Raw genomic sequence first — 10000 nt, forward strand, 5'->3', positions numbered from 1 at the left:
TTCTCATTCCTCTCCCTGTCGTTGTCCCGCTATGTCTATTTGAGCTGGAATCCTCTGTATATGACGTAGCATTTACGATCTCATTGTATACTATACAATAGATATCACGTTGGGTGAAGTCAAGCATTGAAACCCAGCATGAAATCTGTTTAACTGGAACCTGTTGCCTTCACTATATGGCTACTTTTTTATGAGGTGTTGGCGTCATTATGATGTTTTGGCGGTTGACTTTTACACGATAGTGTATCCTGGAAATGGAAAAGATTAGTATATTGTATTAAAATGTGATGCATCCCAGTTATGATATAATACGTACTACAACGGCTTGCGTAGATTCACAAGGATGCTTTTATAGTCAGGTGTCATAGTTACTTGTTATGTAGCACCCTCCAACAGAAATACACACGCACAACAAACTCACATTTGATTGATCAGTCCGAACTGACATTGAGCTTCAAGTGTGTTGGGTCTTTTGGAAAAAATATCATCGCATAACGGATATTCCGTTTTATACAAGATATTAGTGTATAATATAAGTTAAGGGAATCTGTTTCATATAACTTGGTACAAAACGGTAACCTGTATTCCTTTCTTTTCTTGAATGAGTTGCCTAAAGAATTTGGCGGTTTTACATCGGCATAATCTTCATAATCTATCATATCTGATAAAACTTGTAGTAATTTAATAGTAAATGATCACAAATATCCTGATGGCTGACAAAGATTAAGTTTTTCGTGATTGTAAAATTTCACTGCGAATGCTTTATATATGTATGTGCACATCTTTAAATAATAAACAAGGGGTACTTTGTGCTTTAAAGTAGTTTTAGTTAGCAAGAAATATTGAGGAATCAAATAGTGTGATTCATATACCAGACGTTCTTTTTCCATCTAACGATTATGGCGTCAGTTAATTTGGTAACATGTTGACATGCTACTTTGCTTTTGATAATATTTTGAATCCCGATAACGGAAAGGAATCTTTCTTCTGTGGAGAAGAAACACGCATGTGGCAAGCCCTTAGACAACCATGATTTTTTTTTTTTTTTTTTTTTAAATCTGCCTCGTTCCTTTCACAAAAAATTTTGCGAAATTTGTCTCATTTATTGAAATTTTATAAAACCCTCTGAAATTGTTTTGTTTTATTTGTTAAATCATTAATACTTGATCAAACATGCATCAATGTGCCTGAAAGAATATGAATATATTCGCTTGAAAAGATAGTGTGTCCGTTATTCTGTGTACGCTTTCTTCTGTGCATAAAGGAATCTTCGTATAAAAATAAAACCTCTTCTCCCTCACACATTATCTCCCTAAACTTCTCGTTTCACCATTGTTGCTTGCCCAAAGAATGTTTCTTTTACGGCCTTTTATTTGCGGCAAATGCTCTTAAGCGCTAAATGTTTTTCGACTCCCAATTCCTGAATGTATTCATCCTCTCTCAAGCTGAAGTAATGCGTTCCTCTTCAACTTCCTTCTCTTTTATTTTTGTTTTGCTTTCTTGGGTAAAGATGGATGAATACTCCTTCCTTTGATAATGGAGCGAAAATTGCTCCACTAACTTTGCTTCGTTAACTTTCCCCTCCTTTTAGTCTTTTTGTTTTATTTTGCCTGATCGTATTTGAGTAGGATTGTTTGTCTTTTTGTCTACGTCTGGGGATTTTGTTTTTGGTTTTTTGGTTTTTGGTTTTACCTGCGACTGGTTGCTTACTGTATGAGTATATGAAAAGCGATATAATCATATTTTTACCTTTATGCGTGTATTATCATGTTTTTAAGTTTCGTGTTTGCTCCAAGCCTGCCTTTCCAATTGTGAATTAGTACCAGTGTTAAGTTGTATCTTCATCATTATTTCGTGGTTCCTAAAAGGGTGAGTCCTGGGAAAAGACAAGACAGTTATCACTGCCATGTTCGCATATAACTGCTATATCAGGGATGAACCCACTGTGTAGAGAACTCCCACATCAATAAGCACCTCATGCACCTAGCAGAGTACTGATCACTAGCATGTCCAGCACCCCGAGCTATTCACTTGTATAAAGCAAATCCTCCTTTCTTTTTTTTTTTTTTTTTTTTGAAGGTAGGATCCCCTCGTTCACTTTTCATTTGTCAAGCATTTTCCAGTTATCCTCTTATTTCTTTCAACACTTTTAAAGTGTTCTTTCTTTAGAAGTCTATCACCTTTCTTCATTTCCAAATGACTGATCAATCTTAAAACTTGATATTCTTCCTTTCAACTACACTAGTCTTTTTTTTATCACATCCGGTTAGCTCTACAGTTCTGATAATCAAGCTTTTCTTTTGCTACACAGTAAACAAAGAGTTTATCTCCAAATATTCAACCTGTTTTATTTCATTTGTGTTTATCTTCCATACCTTATTGGCCCAAGGTTGGAGGACAGGATATCTAAACGTGACGTTTGTTTTACAGACTATCCAAATTAAACACATAAAAGGATCTAGTTACATATTATGTCACATAATACGGTACTCTTCTTCTTTAGGAGGGAGGAACTTGGTTACTGGAACGGTAAATGTTAGATGTTATCTTAAGGATATCATTCTGGAGGCTTTTAGAGAAAGCACGAATTTTTCTGATGATGATTTTACATCTGGTTAAGCAGAGCTGTATAATTGAAAGCAGATCTGGATCTCCTCAACTACCATGCGTTGATGCCGCTATGCTTATGCCAGAGTCTCCCCTCTAAATGCTCGGGCTTCATTTCTCTTTACCCAGTACTTACTTTCGCTTTATCTTGAGCATACTCTTTACTATCGTTCATAAGCCTCTTCCTTCATGACCTACCGCCTGTATACCTTCCACCTTCATCCCTGTCAGCCAAATACAGACTCTTTCCTTGTCTGTCTTTCTTACACCTGCCCTCCTGTTCCTTCTCCTCTTATTCCCAGTCTACTTACACTTTCTTTTCTCTTCCCACCATTGCTAACCCAATAACTCTAGGTTAACATCGCCTCATTTCTTCCATTATAGTCATTTTCTCTTGCAGACAAAGAACATTGCGAAATAACGAGTTACTATTGCGTCTACTTCTTGTTAAAGAATTTGGTCATAATAACGTTAATAAAAAAAGGCTTGACGTAAATACCTTTCAGTTCGTTTGCCTCGTGCTTAATTTATATCAAAATTAATATAGCAACATATTAAAGAAAAGCCTTTTGGCATCTGAAATAGGTGTTCTGAAAATATTCGTTTATAAATATAATTGTTTTATTAATCAGTGTTACTCGCTAATTGATCAATGTTTGACACTAGTCGTATTCGTGTTTGGTGGAGTGTGTTTGTGTGTGTATACACATTCATATATATATATATATATATATATATATATATAATATAATATATATATATATATATATATATATATATATATATATATATATATATATATATATATATATATATATATATATATATATATATACTATATATATATATATATATATATATATATATATATATATATATATATATATATATATATATATATATATATATATATTTGTATGTATGGTTGTAAAGCTGTATTTTTATCAGTGATCTTATGTACCGTTACAGGGCTACATGATTTACTTCCAGATTTGATATGGAAACAATTATGATGTTTTCAACTGCAAACACACTTACATACACACACACATACACACACACACACACACACACACACACACACACATATATATATTATATATAGTATATATATATATATAATATATATATTATATATATATATATATATATAAGTGTGCGGCTGTATGTGTGTATATATAGTATGTGTGTTGAGTATGGGAAAACAATTCGTATCAATCCAACGCTTGCCATATAACTAGCATGCAGCGATTCTGCAACCGTCATATCCTGTATCTTCATTCCACGATACTTTCAGACTGACTCAGGTTCCTTTTCGTTCCCATTTTTTCTTATTATTCTAATTACCGCTGTCAGTTGGTTCTCGTCGCCGTCTATCGGATACAGAGTTGTTTATTATTTTCTCCTCCATAGATATCTGGGACTGCATTCCCAAGTTCCTTGATTTTATGTTTTTTTTTTTTTTTTTTTTTTTTTTGTAGATTATAATTCTGCCTTTGTTTATAGTTAGTCTTAATTCCCTGACACGACCATTTTGTTTTGTTCTATTCCTTTTTTTTCATTGCTAGCGAAGGACTTATAATTGGAAAAGTTGCGTGAGCAATCCGTTTCATGTCTCGAGACAAGGCCTGATGAGCAGGGTAACAAAGCCCCTTATGGCTGTGACGGCTTCGTCTGAGAGCCAATTAGAAGTAAGTGTGTATTACCAATGATAAATATTGTAAGTTATCTGTTCATAATACTGTCGCATAAAACTTCCGTAACTCGTGCTTTCTTGTTCATTTAACAACAATAATATGATACTAATAATAGTAATTAGGGAGTAGAACTTCTCTAAGGGCTGTTCCATTAAATATAATGGGTTTTTACGGTACTCAGTTTATATAGTCTTCTCTATTCTTCATAATATCTTCTTTGGAAATTTCATACACCAGCTACACGCTGATGAAAAGAAGATATATAAAGAAGAATAGAGAAGACTATATAAATTAAATGCCGTAGAAAAGAAACAAGAATAATAATAATAATAATAATAATAATAATAATAATAATAATAATAATAATAATAATAATAATAATAATAATAATAATAATAATAATAATAATTATTATTATTATTATTATTATTATTATTATTATTATTATTATTATTATTATTATTATTATTATTATTATTAATGATCATAATAATAATAATAATAATAATAATAATAATAATAATAATAATAATATAATAATAATAATTAATATTAATATTAATATTAATATTAATAATAATAATTAATATAATATAATAATATAATAATAATAATAATAATAATAATAATAATAATAATAATAATAATAATAATAATAATAATAATAATAATAATAATAATAATAATAATAATAATAATATATATATATATATATATCTATACCTCTCACAACGAAAGTAATCAACAGCCTGAGATTGGAGCTACAGAGGCAAAAAGGAAAAATGGACTAGAGAAGAAAATAAGGAAATATGGAGATGCTACATCAGAAGCAACCGACGGAGAGAGGATATAGAAGAAGATTGATCAACATCTGGAATGAGAGGAATAACACCCCCCAAACAGAGCAGAGGCTGGCAGACCAAGTAAGGAACATAAAGAAAAAGAACTGGCTCTCCCCAACAGAAAGAGAAGAACTGGAAAGGGAAATGTCACACGACAACGAATTACACGAAGACGAACTGAGAGACGATGCCACAGAAGACGACAGGGAGGATGAAGTATCAAACAACGACACACGAAGAAACACCGACGAAGTAACAGAGAGGACGGAATGGGTAAAAAAAGATTAGACAATGGATGGAGCCAGATACAGAGAGAACAAAGATCCCCTCCATGAAAGCCTACAACACCAAGAAATTAAGGGAGAAAACAAGTGAGGTCAATGAAATAATGGGCCTAATACACACCACCAGTATCACAGAAAAAAAAACAAAATAACTTGACATATGCAGGAGCAAGATTAGTAGCAGAACTGATGGGGATGCGAACACCAACACCACCGTCACAACCAACCCAACAGAAACCAAAACAGCAACCTCCTTGGAAAAGGCGCCTGGAAAAGCAAATCATGGTGATGAGATCTTACTTGAGTAAAACTGAAAGAGATGGCAGAAAAAAGGCTAAGAAGCAAGAAAACCAGGGAGGAACTCAACGAGAAATACAAAGTACAAGAGAGGGGACTAAACAACACAATAGAAGATGTAAAACAGAGGCTTAAGGCCAAAGCACACAAGATCCAACGGTACATGAACAGGAATTAGGGATACCAACAGAACAAACTATTCGGAACCAACCAGAAAAGACTATACAGCCAACTAAGAGGGGAAGACAACCACCCAGAAATTCCTGAAGCCGAACCAAGTAAGAGACTCTGGGAAAAACATATGGAGCAATCCGGTATCACACAACAAACATGCAACATGGCTCCAGGAAGTCAAGGAAGAAGAAACAGGGAGAATAAAACAAAGATTCACGGAGATCACGACAGACACAGTCAGACACCAACTAAAGAAAATACCCAACTGGAAAACCCCAGGTCCCAATGAAGTCCATGGATATTGGCACAAAAACTTCAAGGCTCTACACCCACGAATAGCAGAACAACTCCAGCATTGTATCTCAAATCACCAAGCACCCAAATGGATGACCACAGGAAGAATATCCTTAATACAAAAAGACAAGAGTAAGGGAAATATAGCCATTATAACTACAGGCCTATCACCTGCCTACCAATAATGTGGAAGTTACTTAAACAGGTATTTCATCAGTTGAAAGGCTTATACAACTACCTAGAGGAGGAGACAAACACCAATCCACCCCTACCAACAGAAAAGGCTGCAGAAGGAAGTTGTAGGGGCACAAAAGACCAGCTCCTGATAGACAAAATGGTAATGAAGACGAGTAGAAGAAGGAAAACCAACCTAAGCATGGCATGGATAGACTATAAAAAAGCCTTCGACATGATACCACACACATGGCTAATAGAATGCCTGAAAATATATGGGGCAGAGGAAAATACCATCAGCTTCCTCAAAAATACAATGTGCAACTGGAATACAATACTTACAAGCTCTGGAATAAGACTAGCAGAGGTTAATATCAGGAGAGGGATCTTCCAGGGCGACTCACTGTCCCCACTACTCTTCGTAGTAGCCATGATTCCCATGACAAAAGTACTACAGAAGATGGATACCGGGTACCAACTCAAGAAAAGAGGCAACAAAATCAACCATCTGATGTTCATGGACGACATCAAGCTGTATGGTAAGAGCATCAAGGAAATAGATACCCTAATCCAGACTGTAAGGATTGTATCTGGGGACATCAGAATGGAGTTTGGAATAGAAAAAATGCGCCTTAGTCAACATACAAAAACAACGCAAAAGTAACGAGAACTGAAGGGATAAAGCTACCAGATGGAGCAACATCAAACACATAGATGAGACAGGATACAAATACCTGGGAATAATGGAAGGAGGAGATATAAAACACCAAGAGATGAAGGACACGATTCAGGAAAGAATATATGCAGAGAACTCAAGGCGATACTCAAGTCAAAACTCAACGCCGGAAATATGATAAAAGCCATAAAACACATGGCAGTGCCAGGTAATCAGATACAGCGCAGAATAGTGGAATGGCGAAGGCAGAAAGCCTCCGCAGCATAGATCAGAAAACCAGGAAACAATGACAATACACAAGGCACTACACCCAAGAGCAAATACGGACAGACTATACATAACACGAAAGGAAGGAGGGAGAGGACTACTAAGTATAGAGGACTGCGTCAACATTGAAAACAGAGCACTGGGGCAATATCTGAAAACCAGTGAAGACGAGTGGCTAAAGAGTGCATGGGAAGAAGGACTAATAAAAGTAGACGAAGACCCAGAAATATACAGAGACAGGAGAAAGACAGAAAGAACAGAGGACTGGCACAACAAGCCAATGCACGGACAATACATGAGACAGACTAAAGAACTAGCCAGCGATGACAATTGGCAATGGCTACAGAGGGGAGAGCTAAAGAAGGAAACTGAAGGAATGATAACAGCGGCACAAGATCAGGCCCTAAGAACCAGATATGTTCAAAGTACGATAGACGGAAATAACATCTCTCCCATATGTAGGAAGTGCAATACGAAAAAGGAAACCATAAACCACATAGCAAGTGAATGCCCGGCACTTGCACAGAACCAGTACAAAAAGAGGCATGATTCAGTGGCAAAAGCCCTCCACTGGAGCCTGTGCAAGAAACATCAGCTACCTTGCAGTAATAAGTGGTACGAGCACCAACCTGAGGGAGTGATAGAAAACGATCAGGCAAAGATCCTCTGGGACTATGGTATCAGAACGGATAGGGTGATACGTGCAAATAGACCAGACGTGACGTTGATTGACAAAGTCAAGAAGAAAGTATCACTCATTGATGTCGCAATACCATGGGACACCAGAGTTGAAGAGAAAGAGAGGGAAAAAATGGATAAGTATCAAGATCTGAAAATAGAAATAAGAAGGATATGGGATATGCCAGTGGAAATCGTACCCATAATCATAGGAGCACTAGGCACGATCCCAAGATCCCTGAAAAGGAATCTAGAAAAACTAGAGGCTGAAGTAGCTCCAGGACTCATGCAGAAGAGTGTGATCCTAGAAACGGCACACATAGTAAGAAAAGTGATGGACTCCTAAGGAGGCAGGATGCAACCCGGAAACCCCACACTATAAATACCACCCAGTCGAATTGGAGGACTGTGATAGAACAAAAAAAAAAAAAAAAAAAAAAAAAAAAAAAACAATAATAATAATAATAATAATAATAATAATAATAATAATAATGTACGTACAAACCAAAGTAAATAAGGTGCTACGAGGTCCCATTCCACCATTCACGAATGCTGATTCATTACGATATCTTTCGAATCATTTAAAGTAAATGTAGTGTATTTCTTATTCTGGAGAACTCAACAACTCAAGTCAGCTGTGATTCAGAGAGTTATCGTCACTCTTCGTTTCTTTTCCATGTCTCCTGGGTCGGTTGGTGATGCAAGGTATACATCAATAAATCATGGGAAAGTACGCTGTATATTACTGTAAAGCAGTAGCAAGCCATCATTATGTTCCAATATATTTTTGAAGAAAAGAAAGTAGAAAACGAAATAACAGGAAAAGTTCTAGGTAACAGCAGACTATTCCTTTCGTTTTTAACGTCATCCTTTGTAATAGTGAGGCAGCCAGTATGAGAAAACTAAACTAGCATGAGCCCTTCCTGCCATGGGATCTTGATTGCTGCCCAATTTTGTTTATTCAAAATTTATATTTTTTCTTTTGTTTGTACTCAGTACCTTGAAAATATTTATTCCGGGGGAATAAATATTTTATCAGCAGTTTGTGGACCACTCACACATATCCATGAGCGGTTTGAATCAGGTATCCCTTTCTACCTACAGTCATCTGCAGTTTGAGGATTCCTGACTTATTCCTTGTTCCTGTGTTACGATAGGAATGTTCATAGCAGAGTCTACTTACGCCTTTCCGTTCTCCTCGCTCAGCACCGATATGAACTACCGTTTGCATCCTATACCTTTGGAATTACATTAAGGGGCATGGCTTCTGGGACCACAGCCTTTCAGGTAATAAATTTTGGGGTTACAATGCTGTGGACCATGGTTTGATTCAAAGAGTCTTGGGACTCGCGAGTGCTGGAATTTTGTTCGGTAATTTTGAAGTGGGAAGGGTATTGTTCATCTTAGGGTCTTAATGTTTCAACCAAAAACCCTGAGCTATGGGACATTTTGACTACAGTAGTTGGATAACTAATGACCATGTATGTCAAGTATAAGGAAAAGACTCGCTGAAGTGTTTATTCGTTTTATCATCACTTTTCACCTCTTCTGGTTGGAGGCCTCTGGAGGATTTTTTTGTTCAGGATTGAGTATGACCTCCAACAGGCAGCTGTAACATTTTCTCTCCGCCTCTGGTGCAGATCGGCTTAGTGGAGGAAAATACTTTTAGCGAGTCCATCGAGTTCTTTTCAGAACCCTCGAGGTTCTCCTCTAGGTGGATTCCCTTTACAAATTCCCAGATTGCTGGTAATCAGTGAGAGTAGGAATACCTCTCACAATCATGGTTGGTAGATGCCTGTTAGTAGTCTGTTCTTTCTCTTAAAACATTCATGGGAGTTAGTTCCTGGGAAATTCCATAATTTAAAAAAACTTGCCGAACGGTTTTCTTCTCCCTCGAGCCTGTTCGCGGTTGTGTTTTCGATTTTGGCTCTGTATTTGGTCAGCATCTTATTCTGCTGGCTCCATAGAAATGGAATGGTTACTCTTTCCTTACTCCATTTAAAAAAGGAA

Source organism: Macrobrachium nipponense, chromosome 17 (assembly GCF_015104395.2).
Source record: "Macrobrachium nipponense isolate FS-2020 chromosome 17, ASM1510439v2, whole genome shotgun sequence".
NCBI lineage: Eukaryota > Metazoa > Arthropoda > Malacostraca > Decapoda > Palaemonidae > Macrobrachium > Macrobrachium nipponense.